We start from the raw sequence: 14532 nt of genomic DNA, 5'->3' as shown, positions 1-14532 counted from the left end.
TCCCATATTTCTACCCGTGGACCTTCCGTTTGTTAGGTGAATGTGAACATTACAACACTATAGAAACTAGATGAAAGCTACCAGAACGGTGTAAGCAAACCACTCCTGCTTAAAAAAAAGAAAGTTTCCTCATGCAATAGTCAAAAACATCTGAAACTTCTTGTTTCTGCCCGGTTTCGAACCAGGGACCTTTCGCGTGTGAGGCGAACGTGATAACCACTACACTACAGAAACCTGGCTGTTGAGCCACCAACCACCCACCTGCCCACCCTCTTTCGCTTTCCACATTCAGTCACAAGAAGTAAAAGTGAATGGATGAAAATAATGGAGTGAAAGTGAACAGGTGTGGCCTTTGGTCTAAAAGCAAGAGGAAAGCCCATGTTTCTGCCCGATTTCGAATCAGGGACCTTTCGCGTGTTAGGCGAACGTGATAGCCACTACACTATAGAAACCAGATGAAAACTCGCATGGCCGTCGTTGCAAGCAAAGGATGCCAGATTGACAAATAAAAACAAGGTTTCATCGTGCAATGGTCCGAAAGCCAAAAACATAGGGATGTTCCATGTTTCTGCTATCTATCGAACTGGGGACCTTGGGTGTGTGAGGCAAAGGTGATAAACACTACACCTCCAGAAACTTGCTCTTCATGGAACCTGCTAACAGTGCAAGAACCAAAATGACGAAAATGATAAAGTCAAATCGAACAGGTATGTCGCTTTGTCTAAAAAAATTAAGAGTCAGTCCCATATTTCTACCCGTGGACCTTCCGTTTGTTAGGTGAATGTGAACATTACAACACTATAGAAACTAGATGAAAGCTACCAGAACAGTGTAAGCAAACCACTCCTGCTTAAAAAAAGAAAGTTTCCTCATGCAATAGTCAAAAACAACTGAAACTCCTTGTTTCTGCCCGGTTTCGAACCAGGGACCTTTCGCGTGTGAGGCGAACGTGATAACCACTACACTACAGAAACCTGGCTGTTGAGCCATCAACCACCCACCTGCCCACCCTTTTTCGCTTTCCACATTCAGTCACAAGAATTAAAAGCGAATGAATGAAAATAATGGAGTGAAAGTGAACAGATGTGGCCTTTTGTCTAAAAGCAAGAAGAATGCCCATGTTTCTGCCCGGTTTCGAGCCGGGGACCTTTCGCGTGTTAGGCGAACGTGATAACCACTACACTACAGAAACCTGGCTGTTGAGCCACCAACCACCCACCTGCCCACCCTCTTTCGCTTTCCACATTCAGTCACAAGACTTAAAAGCGAATAGATGAAAATAATGGAGTGAAAGTGAACAGATGTGGCCTTTGGTCTAAAAGCAAGAGGAAAGCCCATGTTTCTGCCCGGTTTCGAATCAAGGACCTTTCGCGTGTTAGGCGAACGTGATAACCACTACACTACAGAAACCAGATGAAAACTCGCATGGCCGTCGTTGCAAGCAAAGGATACCAGATTGACAAATGAAAACAAGGTTTCATCGTGCAATGGTCCGAAAGCCAAAAACATAGGGATGTTCCATGTTTCTGCTATCTATCGAACTGGGGACCTTGGGTGTGTGAGGCAAAGGTGATAAACACTACACCTCCAGAAACTTGCTCTTCATGGAACCTGCTAACAGTGCAAGATCCAAAATGACGAAAATGATAAAGTCAAATCGAACAGGTATGTCGCTTTGTCTAAAAAAATTAAGAGTCAGTCCCATATTTCTACCCGTGGACCTTCCGTTTGTTAGGTGAATGTGAACATTACAACACTATAGAAACTAGATGAAAGCTACCAGAACGGTGTAAGCAAACCACTCCTGCTTAAAAACAGAAAGTTTCCTCATGCAATAGTCAAAAACATCTGAAAGTCCTTGTTTCTGCCCGGTTTCGAACCAGGGACCTTTCGCGTGTGAGGCGAACGTGATAACCACTACACTACAGAAACCTGGCTGTTGAGCCACCAACCACCCACCTGCCCACCCTCTTTCGCTTTCCACATTCAGTCACAAGAATTAAAAGCGAATGGATGAAAATAATGGAGTGAAAGTGAACAGGTTTGGCCTTTGGTCTAAAAGCAAGAGGAAAGCCCATCCTCTTTTGCTTTCCACATTCAGTAACAAGAATTAAAAGCGAATGGATGAAAATAATGGAGTGAAAGTGAACAGATGTGGCCTTTTGTCTAAAAGCAAGAAGAAACCCCATGTTTCTGCCCGGTTTCGAACCGGGGACCTTTCGCGTGTTAGGCGAACATGATAACCACTACACTACAGAAACCTGGCTGTTGAGCCAACAACCACCCACCTGCCCACCCTCTTTCGCTTTCCACATTCAGTCACAAGAATTAAAAGTGAATGGATGAAAATAATGGAGTGAAAGTGAACAGGTGTGGCCTTTGGTCTAAAAGCAAGAGGAAAGCCCATGTTTGTGCCCGGCTTCGAACCGGGGACCTTTTGCGTGTTAGGCGAACGTGATAACCACTACACTATAGAAACCAGATGAAAACTCGCATGGCCGTCGTTGCAAGCAAAGGATACCAGATTGACAAATGAAAACAAGGTTTCATCGTGCAATGGTCCGAAAGCCAAAAACATAAGGATGTTCCATGTTTCTGCTATCTATCGAACTGGGGACCTTGGGTGTGTGAGGCAAAGGTGATAAACACTACACCTCCAGAAACTTGCTCTTCATGGAACCTGCTAACAGTGCAAGATCCAAAATGACGAAAATGATAAAGTCAAATCGAACAGGTATGTCGCTTTGTCTAAAAAAACTTAAGAGTCAGTCCCATATTTCTACCCGTGGACCTTCCGTTTGTTAGGTGAATGTGAACATTACAACACTATAGAAACTAGATGAAAGCTACCAGAACGGTGTAAGCAAACCACTCCTGCTTAAAAAAAGAAAGTTTCCTCATGCAATAGTCAAAAACATCTGAAACTCCTTGTTTCTGCCCGGTTTCGAACCAGGGACCTTTCGCGTGTGAGGCGAACGTGATAACCACTACACTACAGAAACCTGGCTGTTGAGCCACCAACCACCCACCTGCCCACCCTCTTTCGCTTTCCACATTCAGTCACAAGAATTAAAAGCGAATGGATGAAAATAATGGAGTGAAAGTGAACAGATGTGGCCTTTTGTCTAAAAGCAAGAAGAAAGCCCATGTTTCTGCCCGGTTTCGAACCGGGGACCTTTCGCGTGTTAGGCGAACGTGATAACCACTACACTACAGAAACCTGGCTGTTGAGCCACCAACCACCCACCTGCCCACCCTCTTTCGCTTTCCACATTCAGTCACAAGAATTAAAAGCGAATGGATGAAAATAATGGAGTGAAAGTGAACAGGTGTGGCCTTTGGTCTAAAAGCAAGAGGAAAGCCCATGTTTCTGCCCGGTTTCGAACCGGGGACCTTTCGCGTGTTAGGCGAACGTGATAACCACTACACTACAGAAACCTGCCTGTTGAGCCACCAACCACCCACCTGCCCACCCTTTTTTGCTTTCCACATTCAGTCACAAGAATTAAAAGCGAATGGATGAAAATAATGGAGTGAAAGTGAACAGATGTGGCCTTTGGTCTAAAAGCAAGAGGAAAGCCCATGTTTCTGCCCGGTTTCGAATCAAGGACCTTTCGCGTGTTAGGCGAACGTGATAGCCACTACACTACAGAAACCAAATGAAAACTCGCATGGCCGTCGTTGCAAGCAAAGGATGCCAGATTGACAAATAAAAACAAGGTTTCATCGTGCAATGGTCCGAAAGCCAAAAACATAGGGATGTTCCATGTTTCTGCTATCTATCGAACTGGGGACCTTGGGTGTGTGAGGCAAAGGTGATAAACACTACACCTCCAGAAACTTGCTCTTCATGGAACCTGCTAACAGTGCAAGATCCAAAATGACGAAAATGATAAAGTCAAATCGAACAGGTATGTCGCTTTGTCTAAAAAAATTAAGAGTCAGTCCCATATTTCTACCCGTGGCCCTTCCGTTTGTTAGGTGAATGTGAACATTACAACACTATAGAAACTAGATGAAAGCTACCAGAACGGTGTAAGCAAACCACTCCTGCTTAAAAAAAGAAAGTTTCCTCATGCAATAGTCAAAAACATCTGAAACTCCTTGTTTCTGCCCGGTTTCGAACCAGGGACCTTTCGCGTGTGAGGCGAACGTGATAACCACTACACTACAGAAACCTGGCTGTTGAGCCACCAACCACCCACCTGCCCACCCTCTTTCGCTTTCCACATTCAGTCACAAGAATTAAAAGCGAATGAATGAAAATAATGGAGTGAAAGTGAACAGATGTGGCCTTTTGTCTAAAAGCAAGAAGAATGCCCATGTTTCTGCCCGGTTTCGAGCCGGGGACCTTTCGCGTGTTAGGCGAACGTGATAACCACTACACTACAGAAACCTGGCTGTTGAGCCACCAACCACCCACCTGCCCACCCTCTTTCGCTTTCCACATTCAGTCACAAGACTTAAAAGCGAATAGATGAAAATAATGGAGTGAAAGTGAACAGATGTGGCCTTTGGTCTAAAAGCAAGAGGAAAGCCCATGTTTCTGCCCGGTTTCGAATCAATTACCTTTCGCGTGTTAGGCGAACGTGATAGCCACTACACTACAGAAACCAAATGAAAACTCGCATGGCCGTCGTTGCAAGCAAAGGATGCCAGATTGACAAATAAAAACAAGGTTTCATCGTGCAATGGTCCGAAAGCCAAAAACATAGGGATGTTCCATGTTTCTGCTATCTATCGAACTGGGGACCTTGGGTGTGTGAGGCAAAGGTGATAAACACTACACCTCCAGAAACTTGCTCTTCATGGAACCTGCTAACAGTGCAAGATCCAAAATGACGAAAATGATAAAGTCAAATCGAACAGGTATGTCGCTTTGTCTAAAAAAATTAAGAGTCAGTCCCATATTTCTACCCGTGGACCTTCCGTTTGTTAGGTGAATGTGATCATTACAACACTATAGAAACTAGATTAAAGCTACCAGAACGGTGTAAGCAAACCACTCCTGCTTAAAAAAAGAAAGTTTCCTCATGCAATAGTCAAAAACATCTGAAACTCCTTATTTCTGCCTGGTTTCGAACCAGGGACCTTTTGTGTGTGAGGCGAACGTGATAACCACTACACTACAGAAACCTGGCTGTTGAACCACCAACCACCCACCTGCCCACCCTCCTTCGCTTTCCACATTCAGTCAAGAATTAAAAGCGAATGGATGAAAATAATGGAGTGAAAGTGAAAAGATGTGGTCTTTTGTCTAAAAGCAAGAAAAAAGCCCATGTTTCTGCCCGGTTTCGAACCGGGGACTTTTCGCATGTTCGGCGAACATGATAACCACTACACTACAAAAACCTGGCTTTTGAGCCACCAACCACCTGCCCACCCTCTTTCGCTTTCCACATTCAGTCACAAGAATTAAAAGCGAATGGATGAAAATAATGGAGTGAAAGTGAACAGATGTGGCCTTTGGTCTAAAAGCAAGAGGAAAGCCCATGTTTCTGCCCGGTTTCGAATCAGGGACCTTTCGCGTGTTAGGCGAACGTGATAGCCACTACACTATAGAAACCAGATGAAAACTCGCATGGCCGTCGTTGCAAGCAAAGGATGCCAGATTGACAAATAAAAACAAGGTTTCATCGTGCAATGGTCCGAAAGCCAAAAACATAGGGATGTTCCATGTTTCTGCTATCTATCGAACTGGGGACCTTGGGTGTGTGAGGCAAAGGTGATAAACACTACACCTCCAGAAACTTGCTCTTCATGGAACCTGCTAACAGTGCAAGAACCAAAATGACGAAAATGATAAAGTCAAATCGAACAGGTATGTCGCTTTGTCTAAAAAAATTAAGAGTCAGTCCCATATTTCTACCCGTGGACCTTCCGTTTGTTAGGTGAATGTGAACATTACAACACTATAGAAACTAGATGAAAGCTACCAGAACAGTGTAAGCAAACCACTCCTGCTTAAAAAAAGAAAGTTTCCTCATGCAATAGTCAAAAACAACTGAAACTCCTTGTTTCTGCCCGGTTTCGAACCAGGGACCTTTCGCGTGTGAGGCGAACATGATAACCACTACACTACAGAAACATGGCTGTTGAGCCACCAACCACCCACCTGCCCACCCTCTTTTGCTTTCCACATTCAGTAACAAGAATTAAAAGCGAATGGATTAAAATAATGGAGTGAAAGTGAACAGATGTGGCCTTTTGTCTTAAAGCAAGAAGAAAGCCCATGTTTCTGCCCGGTTTTGAACCGGGGACCTTTCGCGTGTTAGGCGAACGTGATAACCACTACACTACAGAAACCTGGCTGTTGAGCCACCAACCACCCACCTGCCCACCCTCTTTCGCTTTCCACATTCAGTCACAAGAATTAAAAGCGAATGGATGAAAATAATGGAGTGAAAGTGAACAGATGTGGCCTTTTGTCTAAAAGCAAGAAGAAAGCCCATGTTTCTGCCCGTTTTCGAACCGGGGACCTTTCGCGTGTTAGGCGAACGTGATAACCACTACACTACAGAAACCTGGCTGTTGAGCCAACAACCACCCACCTGCCCACCCTCTTTCGCTTTCCACATTCAGTCACAAGAATTAAAAGTGAATGGATGAAAATAATGGAGTGAAAGTGAACAGGTGTGGCCTTTGGTCTAAAAGCAAGAGGAAAGCCCATGTTTCTGCCCGGTTTCAAACAAGGGACCTTTCGCGTGTTAGGCGAACGTGATAACCACTACACTACAGAAACCAGATGAAAACTCGCATGGCCGTCGTTGCAAGCAAAGGATGCCAGATTGACAAATAAAAACAAGGTTTCATCGTGCAATGGTCCGAAAGCCAAAAACATAGGGATGTTCCATGTTTCTGCTATCTATCGAACTGGGGACCTTGGGTGTGTGAGGCAAAGGTGATAAACACTACACCTCCAGAAACTTGCTCTTTATGGAACCTGCTAACAGTGCAAGATCCAAAATGACGAAAATGATAAAGTCAAATCGAACAGGTATGTCGCTTTGTCTAAAAAAATTAAGAGTCAGTCCCATATTTCTACCCGTGGACCTTCCGTTTGTTAGGTGAATGTGAACATTACAACACTATAGAAACTAGATTAAAGCTACCAGAACGGTGTAAGCAAACCACTCCTGCTTAAAAAAAAGAAAGTTTCCTCATGCAATAGTCAAAAACATCTGAAACTCCTTGTTTCTGCCCGGTTTCGAACCAGGGACCTTTCGCGTGTGAGGCGAACGTGATAACCACTACACTACAGAAACATGGCTGTTGAGCCACCAACCACCCACCTGCCCACCCTCTTTTGCTTTCCACATTCAGTAACAAGAATTAAAAGCGAATGGATTAAAATAATGGAGTGAAAGTGAACAGATGTGGCCTTTTGTCTAAAAGCAAGAAGAAAGCCCATGTTTCTGCCCGGTTTTGAACCGGGGACCTTTCGCGTGTTAGGCGAACGTGATAACCACTACACTACAGAAACCTGGCTGTTGAGCCACCAACCACCCACCTGCCCACCCTCTTTCGCTTTCCACATTCAGTCACAAGAATTAAAAGCGAATGGATGAAAATAATGGAGTGAAAGTGAACAGATGTGGCCTTTGGTCTAAAAGCAAGAGGAAAGCCCATGTTTCTGCCCGGTTTCGAATCAGGGACCTTTCGCGTGTTAGGCGAACGTGATAACCACTACACTACAGAAACCTGGCTGTTGAACCACCAACCACCCACCTGCCCACCCTCCTTCGCTTTCCACATTCAGTCACAAGAATTAAAAGCGAATGGATGAAAATAATGGAGTGAAAGTGAACAGATGTGGCCTTTTGTCTAAAAGCAAGAAGAAAGCCCATGTTTCTGCCCGTTTTCGAACCGGGGACCTTTCGCGTGTTAGGCGAACGTGATAACCACTACACTACAGAAACCTGGCTGTTGAGCCACCAACCACCCACCTGCCCACCCTCTTTCGCTTTCCACATTCAGTCACAAGAATTAAAAGTGAATGGATGAAAATAATGGAGTGAAAGTGAACAGGTGTGGCCTTTGGTCTAAAAGCAAGAGGAAAGCCCATGTTTCTGCCCGGTTTCAAACATGGGACCTTTCGCGTGTTAGGCGAGCGTGATAACCACTACACTACAGAAACCAGATGAAAACTCGCATGGCCGTCGTTGCAAGCAAAGGATACCAGATTGACAAATGTAAACAAGGTTTCATCGTGCAATGGTCCGAAAGCCAAAAACATAGGGATGTTCCATGTTTCTGCTATCTATCGAACTGGGGACCTTGGGTGTGTGAGGCAAAGGTGATAAACACTACACCTCCAAAAACTTGCTCTTCATGGAACCTGCTAACAGTGCAAGATCCAAAATGACGAAAATGATAAAGTCAAATCGAACAGGTATGTCGCTTTGTCTAAAAAAATTAAGAGTCAGTCCCATATTTCTACCCGTGGACCTTCCGTTTGTTAGGTGAATGTGAACATTACAACACTATAGAAACTAGATGAAAGCTACCAGAACGGTGTAAGCAAACCACTCCTGCTTAAAAAAAGAAAGTTTCCTCATGCAATAGTCAAAAACATCTGAAACTTCTTGTTTCTGCCCGGTTTCGAACCAGGGACCTTTCGCGTGTGAGGCAAACGTGATAACCACTACACTACAGAAACCTGGCTGTTGAGCCACCACCCTCTTTCGCTTTCCACATTCAGTCACAAGAATTAAAAGCGAATGGATGAAAATAATGGAGTGAAAGTGAACAGATGTGGTCTTTTGTCTAAAAGCAAGAAGAAAGCACATGTTTCTGCCCGGTTTCGAACCGGGGACCTTTCGCGTGTTAGGCGAACGTGATAACCACTACACTACAGAAACCTGGCTGTTGAGCCACCAACCACCCACCTGCCCACCCTCTTTCGCTTTCCACATTCAGTCACAAGAATTAAAAGCGAATGGATGAAAATAATGGAGTGAAAGTGAACAGATGTGGCCTTTGGTCTAAAAGCAAGAGGAAAGCCCATGTTTCTGCCCGGTTTCGAATCAAGGACCTTTCGCGTGTTAGGCGAACGTGATAGCCACTACACTACAGAAACCAAATGAAAACTCGCATGGCCGTCGTTGCAAGCAAAGGATGCCAGATTGACAAATAAAAACAAAGTTTCATCGTGCAATGGTCCGAAAGCCAAAAACATAGGGATGTTCCATGTTTCTGCTATCTATCGAACTGGGGACCTTGGGTGTGTGAGGCAAAGGTGATAAACACTACACCTCCAGAAACTTGCTCTTCATGGAACCTGCTAACAGTGCAAGATCCAAAATGACGAAAATGATAAAGTCAAATCGAACAGGTATGTCGCTTTGTCTAAAAAAATTAAGAGTCAGTCCCATATTTCTACCCGTGGACCTTCCGTTTGTTAGGTGAATGTGAACATTACAACACTATAGAAACTAGATGAAAGCTACCAGAACGGTGTAAGCAAACCACTCCTGCTTAAAAAAAGAAAGTTTCCTCATGCAATAGTCAAAAACCTCTGAAACTCCTTGTTTCTGCCTGGTTTCGAACCAGGGACCTTTCGCGTGTGAGGCGAACGTGATAACCACTACACTACAGAAACCTGGCTGTTGAACCACCAACCACCCACCTGCCCACCCTCCTTCGCTTTCCACATTCAGTCAAGAATTAAAAGCGAATGGATGAAAATAATGGAGTGAAAGTGAAAAGATGTGGTCTTTTGTCTAAAAGCAAGAAGAAAGCCCATGTTTCTGCCCGGTTTCGAACCGGGGACCTTTCGCATGTTCGGCGAATGTGATAACCACTACACTACAGAAACCTGGCTGTTGAGCCACCAACCACCCACCTGCCCACCCTCTTTCGCTTTCCACATTCAGTCACAAGAATTAAAAGCGAATGGATGAAAATAATGGAGTGAAAGTGAACAGATGTGGCCTTTTGTCTAAAAGCAAGAAGAAAGCCCATGTTTCTGCCCGGTTTCGAACCGGGGACCTTTCGCGTGTTAGGCGAACGTGATAACCACTACACTACAGAAACCTGGCTGTTGAGCCAACAACCACCCACCTGCCCACCCTCTTTCGCTTTCCACATTCAGTCACAAGAATTAAAAGTGAATGGATGAAAATAATGGAGTGAAAGTGAACAGGTGTGGCCTTTGGTCTAAAAGCAAGATGAAAGCCCATGTTTGTGCCCGGCTTCGAACCGGGGACCTTTCGCGTGTTAGGCGAACGTGATAACCACTACACTACAGAAACCAGATGAAAACTCGTATGGCCGTCGTTGCAAGCAAAGGATACCAAATTGACAAATGAAAACAAGGTTTCCCTTACGTCCTAACCAGCAGCACAAGTGGGGTGTTCTGCCCCTGTGAAGCTGGCAGGACGGTGGAATTTTTAATTCCGCCCAAGCAATTTAAATTAATTAGCCCCCCCATAAAAGGCCTCCTCCCTTAGGCCATCTCGCTTTTTTTCTGTCCTGTGTAAGGACAGCAGGACGGTGCAGGCTCCTTTGGAGCCTGCCTGGATGTCTCCCCTGTATTGGGGAGATATTTTTGGGGCGCAGTACCTTTTTCAACTGCCCCCTGTTTTTTTCTTTTTATATTATCTGGGCCTCCGGCCTGGTTTATCTTAAAACTATTTGTTTTGACTATTTTATGTTGCTATAGGGATCCGGTGATCCCTCATAGCATTAGGGATGCCGCTGCGGGTTTTTTCTTACCCGCCTGGCTTCCCACGTGTCCCGGCGCACGCTCGCCTCCATTACACTGTGCGAGCCATGGACCGGAAGTACGTCATCTGACGACTTCCGGTCCCGGCCTCACTTTCTTCAGCGCTTTGCGCTGCCTTTTAAGTTTTATATTTAGGTGAAAATTCAGGCGTGAGCCCTTTCCTAGTTAGGGAAGGGCTCAGTGGATAATTTTTATTAAAATTCCCTTCCGGGTGCTTCAGCCTATTGCAGGCTGGTCTTTCTCTGAAGGGGGCGGGGCTTCCGGGCCCCTTCCCATATAAAGACAGCTGAGACCTTCATTCAGTCTCTGCTGCCATCATAGCTAGTCCTATTTACAAGCCTAGCATTAGTGGTTAGAGCTCCTATCTGCATTATAGGTATCTCTCCCTCTCTATTTGGCGTTAGGGCGATAATAATTTTATTTATTATCCCTAACTTATTTTCTTTCTTTCCAGAGTCATGTCTACTCCTTCCTCTAGTGACCCACACTCTAGTGGTCGTAAGGCTAGTGCCAAAAAACGCCATCTAACTTGCGCCAATTGCGGCACTCCGCTTCCGGACGCTTACGAATATAACAGGTGTCCCGGTTGCCGTCCACCCTCTAATCCAGCTGAACCTGCTGTCCAGGACATGTTCATCTGGATGAAGGAGTTTATGGGAAATTCCATATCTGAAATTAAGAGTGCTCTTGTTCCCAAAAGAGCTAGAACTGAATCCACTCCTCCTTCTGTGGCGGAAGAATCCGTTATGTCGGTCGATGTATTGGACCAGAGGTCATCTGTACAGTCTGAACAGCCTGTTGAGGTGAAGATGTTTCCGCCTCTTTTCCCTGCGGAAAAGACGCAGAGATTACTTAGGTCCATCCGGTCAAGGGACCAGGATGTTGACCAAGGGGAAGCCTCTGCATCCACCTCTAGAGAACCTTGGGTTTTCAAGGTGAATGATGCACGCAAAAAGATGATGAAGGCTGAGTGGAAGCACCCAGATAAACCTGCGCTTGTCACTCGTACCTTCAAATTGATGTACCCTCTCTCGGACGCGGAATCTGATTCCTGGATGCCACCTCCTAAGGTTGATATGGCAGTAAATAAACTGTCCAAGAGAGTCTTGGTTCCCGCGGATGATGGAAGCAACCTCCAGGACCCGCTTGATAGGAAGGTGGATTCCCTTCTCAGACGCACATATTCGGCAGCATCAGCATCTGCCTCTGTGGCTATTGCCTCGGGAGAAGTGTCTGACTTTGTGAAGGAGCGTGTGGAGCGCATACAGACTGAGATTGACAACAATGTCCCCAGGGAAGACATCTTGGACAGCTTCAAGACACTCCTCCTTGGTATAGACTTCCTCTGCGAGGCCTCCCAGCAACACCTTAAGCTAGCTGCCAAGTCCATGGCACTCGCTTCTGCTAGCAGACGTCCCTTGTGGTTACGCCCTTGGGTAGCGGACAACACCTCCAAGTTTAACTTGTGTGGGATGCCTTTCGAGCCTACTTGGCTATTTGGTTCTGAGCTGGATCGCATAATGGAAGGTTATGCTGACAAAAAAGGCAGGTGCCTTCCTGTTCAGGCCTTTCGGGGTAAAGGTAGAGCAAGAGGGGGGAAGTCCCAGGGCCCTCCTAGATCCCAGAGACGTCAGTCCTTTCAAAAACGTGGTGGAGGTCGCGGCCGCGGTAAAGACCGGAAGGCCGAGCTATGACTCTCCACTGACATCCACCAACGTTTTCCCTCTCCCTTCCCCTCAAGTGTTTGTTGCAGAGAATCTATCTGCCCATCCTCCTCCAGTAGGAGGACGTTTAAGTTTATTCCTTACAACCTGGATGCAAGAAATCCAGGATCCCTGGGTTCTGAAGGTTATTCAGTCGGGGTACAGGATAGAATTTACCTCCCCTCCCCCAAGGAAGTTTGTCTTAACAAAGTTACTTCCTCAGCCAAAACAGGCTGTCATAGAAACCTCAGTTCTCCAATACTTGGAAAAGCAAGCTTTGGAAGAAGTTCCCCCAGATCAAAGAGGATCTGGCGTCTACTCCCCGATTTTTTTGGTTCCCAAACCAAATGGCGACTGGCGCATGATAATAGACCTGCGCTACCTAAACCGATTTATAAGGAAAAGGCGGTTCAGAATGGAAACCATTCGCTCGGTGGTCAGTATCCTGAACCCACAAGATCTCATGGTCACTACAGACTTGAAGGATGCATACCTTCATGTCCCTATATTTCCTGCCCACAGGAAGTTCTTAAGAATCGCCGTCACCATAAAAGGTATGGTAAGGCATTTCCAATTTGCTGTTCTACCGTTCGGCATTACCTCCGCTCCCCACACCTTGACAAAGGTGGTGGCTCCAGTTGTCTCTGCTCTAAGACTAAAAGGCCTAGAGATTGTTCCTTATCTAGACGACTGGCTTTTAAAAGCCGCGACTCTAGACATTCTTCAAGCTCATCTTCAACTGACCCTGGATTTTCTTCAACACCTAGGGTGGCTCATAAATTGGGAAAAATCCGAGATCATTCCATCTACCTCAAGAAGGTTCCTGGGGTTTGTCCTAGACTCCTCTCGGATGACGCTGTCTCTCACCCCAGAAAGGAGAGAGCGCGTCATAAGAGCCGCAGAGTTTTTGTCGGTACCCCGCAGAGTGCCCATCAGAACTCTAATGAAGATGTTGGGCCACATGTCAGCGTCTGCAGAAGCAGTCCCCTGGGCCCTGTGGCACCTCCGACCTCTCCAAGATCAGGTCTTGACTGCCTGGAATCGCAACCCCAGTGGGTTGGACAAAAAATGCACCCTGTCGTCCGAAGTCCGTGCCTCTCTCAGGTGGTGGACGAACCTGACAGATGGGAAGTCCTTGATTCAACCTCTGTGGATCACTCTGACCACGGACGCCTCCCTTCTAGGGTGGGGAGCCCATCTGGACGACCATCCGGTTCAGGGTACCTGGACCCCTCAGGAAAGGTTACTCTCATCCAACATGAGAGAACTGAGAGCAGTTCGTCTTGCGCTCCTCCACTTTGCTCCCCAGATCTTAGGGAAAGCAATAAGAGTCCGGTCAGACAACACCACTGTAGTGGCTTATATCAACAGACAGGGTGGCACAAAGTCCCAAGTGCTCCTCAGGGAGACCGGACTTATTCTATCGTGGGCAGAGCTCAACCTATCCCACCTTGTTGCAGTCCACATCAAGGGGGATCTCAACGTAGTGGCAGATCGTCTAAGTCGCGGGCTTGCAGTCCAGGGAGAATGGTCTCTCAACGAGAAGATCTTCAGGAGGATAACCCTGAAGTGGGGTACACCAGAAATAGACCTCATGGCAACCCGGCTGAATGCCAAAGTGAGCAAGTTTTGTTCCCTTTACAAGGAGGACAATCCGGTGGCGATAGACGCTCTGTCCATCGCATGGAGGTTCAGGCTGGCCTACATATTCCCTCCACTTTCCATGATACCCAGGGTATTGATGAAAGTCAGGCAAGACCAGACCTCAGTGATTGCCATCATCCCATTCTGGCCGAAGAGGTCTTGGTTCACCCAACTCATGAGGATGAGTCAGGGGTGTTATTGGAGGCTTCCCCACGTGCAGAACCTTGTGTCTCACAACACAGGCTCCTGCCTAGATCTGAGGAGACTCAATCTGACAGCCTGGAGATTGACAGGACCCTACTAAGGAGTGGGCTTCCTGCGGAGGTCTTGAGAACTATTGCACACTCGAGAGCAGAGTCTACAAACAAGGTTTACTCCAGGATAAAGAAGATTTTCCTTCAATGGTGTGCAACGAAAGAGGTAGTTACCTCAGATCCTCCTCTTTCTGCAATACTGCGT

The 14532-nt window shown here is 46.2% G+C and overlaps 21 non-coding genes across 21 annotated transcripts; all 21 read right to left on the bottom strand.

The window, feature by feature from the left end:
- Window positions 1-161: 161 nt before the first annotated feature.
- Window positions 162-234, bottom strand: TRNAV-CAC (transfer RNA valine (anticodon CAC)). Its single transcript has one exon. It is a non-coding gene; the product is annotated as a tRNA-Val (tRNA).
- A 667-nt stretch (window positions 235-901) lies between these two features.
- TRNAV-CAC (transfer RNA valine (anticodon CAC)) lies at window positions 902-974 on the bottom strand. The gene has a single exon. It is a non-coding gene; the product is annotated as a tRNA-Val (tRNA).
- Window positions 975-1119: 145 nt separating this feature from the next.
- TRNAV-AAC (transfer RNA valine (anticodon AAC)) lies at window positions 1120-1192 on the bottom strand. The gene has a single exon. It is a non-coding gene; the product is annotated as a tRNA-Val (tRNA).
- Window positions 1193-1859: 667 nt separating this feature from the next.
- TRNAV-CAC (transfer RNA valine (anticodon CAC)) lies at window positions 1860-1932 on the bottom strand. The gene has a single exon. It is a non-coding gene; the product is annotated as a tRNA-Val (tRNA).
- A 256-nt stretch (window positions 1933-2188) lies between these two features.
- TRNAV-AAC (transfer RNA valine (anticodon AAC)) lies at window positions 2189-2261 on the bottom strand. The gene has a single exon. It is a non-coding gene; the product is annotated as a tRNA-Val (tRNA).
- A 668-nt stretch (window positions 2262-2929) lies between these two features.
- TRNAV-CAC (transfer RNA valine (anticodon CAC)) lies at window positions 2930-3002 on the bottom strand. The gene has a single exon. It is a non-coding gene; the product is annotated as a tRNA-Val (tRNA).
- A 145-nt stretch (window positions 3003-3147) lies between these two features.
- TRNAV-AAC (transfer RNA valine (anticodon AAC)) lies at window positions 3148-3220 on the bottom strand. The gene has a single exon. It is a non-coding gene; the product is annotated as a tRNA-Val (tRNA).
- Window positions 3221-3365: 145 nt separating this feature from the next.
- TRNAV-AAC (transfer RNA valine (anticodon AAC)) lies at window positions 3366-3438 on the bottom strand. The gene has a single exon. It is a non-coding gene; the product is annotated as a tRNA-Val (tRNA).
- Window positions 3439-4105: 667 nt separating this feature from the next.
- On the bottom strand, window positions 4106-4178 carry TRNAV-CAC (transfer RNA valine (anticodon CAC)). The gene has a single exon. It is a non-coding gene; the product is annotated as a tRNA-Val (tRNA).
- A 145-nt stretch (window positions 4179-4323) lies between these two features.
- TRNAV-AAC (transfer RNA valine (anticodon AAC)) lies at window positions 4324-4396 on the bottom strand. The gene has a single exon. It is a non-coding gene; the product is annotated as a tRNA-Val (tRNA).
- Window positions 4397-6015: 1619 nt separating this feature from the next.
- TRNAV-CAC (transfer RNA valine (anticodon CAC)) lies at window positions 6016-6088 on the bottom strand. Its single transcript has one exon. It is a non-coding gene; the product is annotated as a tRNA-Val (tRNA).
- A 145-nt stretch (window positions 6089-6233) lies between these two features.
- On the bottom strand, window positions 6234-6306 carry TRNAV-AAC (transfer RNA valine (anticodon AAC)). Its single transcript has one exon. It is a non-coding gene; the product is annotated as a tRNA-Val (tRNA).
- A 145-nt stretch (window positions 6307-6451) lies between these two features.
- On the bottom strand, window positions 6452-6524 carry TRNAV-AAC (transfer RNA valine (anticodon AAC)). The gene has a single exon. It is a non-coding gene; the product is annotated as a tRNA-Val (tRNA).
- Window positions 6525-7192: 668 nt separating this feature from the next.
- TRNAV-CAC (transfer RNA valine (anticodon CAC)) lies at window positions 7193-7265 on the bottom strand. The gene has a single exon. It is a non-coding gene; the product is annotated as a tRNA-Val (tRNA).
- Window positions 7266-7410: 145 nt separating this feature from the next.
- On the bottom strand, window positions 7411-7483 carry TRNAV-AAC (transfer RNA valine (anticodon AAC)). The gene has a single exon. It is a non-coding gene; the product is annotated as a tRNA-Val (tRNA).
- A 145-nt stretch (window positions 7484-7628) lies between these two features.
- On the bottom strand, window positions 7629-7701 carry TRNAV-AAC (transfer RNA valine (anticodon AAC)). The gene has a single exon. It is a non-coding gene; the product is annotated as a tRNA-Val (tRNA).
- Window positions 7702-7846: 145 nt separating this feature from the next.
- Window positions 7847-7919, bottom strand: TRNAV-AAC (transfer RNA valine (anticodon AAC)). The gene has a single exon. It is a non-coding gene; the product is annotated as a tRNA-Val (tRNA).
- A 667-nt stretch (window positions 7920-8586) lies between these two features.
- On the bottom strand, window positions 8587-8659 carry TRNAV-CAC (transfer RNA valine (anticodon CAC)). Its single transcript has one exon. It is a non-coding gene; the product is annotated as a tRNA-Val (tRNA).
- Window positions 8660-8788: 129 nt separating this feature from the next.
- TRNAV-AAC (transfer RNA valine (anticodon AAC)) lies at window positions 8789-8861 on the bottom strand. The gene has a single exon. It is a non-coding gene; the product is annotated as a tRNA-Val (tRNA).
- Window positions 8862-9528: 667 nt separating this feature from the next.
- On the bottom strand, window positions 9529-9601 carry TRNAV-CAC (transfer RNA valine (anticodon CAC)). The gene has a single exon. It is a non-coding gene; the product is annotated as a tRNA-Val (tRNA).
- A 361-nt stretch (window positions 9602-9962) lies between these two features.
- On the bottom strand, window positions 9963-10035 carry TRNAV-AAC (transfer RNA valine (anticodon AAC)). Its single transcript has one exon. It is a non-coding gene; the product is annotated as a tRNA-Val (tRNA).
- Window positions 10036-14532: the final 4497 nt, after the last annotated feature.

This window comes from Hyla sarda, chromosome 3 (genome assembly GCF_029499605.1).
Source record: "Hyla sarda isolate aHylSar1 chromosome 3, aHylSar1.hap1, whole genome shotgun sequence".
NCBI lineage: Eukaryota > Metazoa > Chordata > Amphibia > Anura > Hylidae > Hyla > Hyla sarda.
The sequence above is the reverse complement of the archived record's forward strand: the minus strand, read 5'-3'. Positions and strand labels throughout refer to the sequence as shown.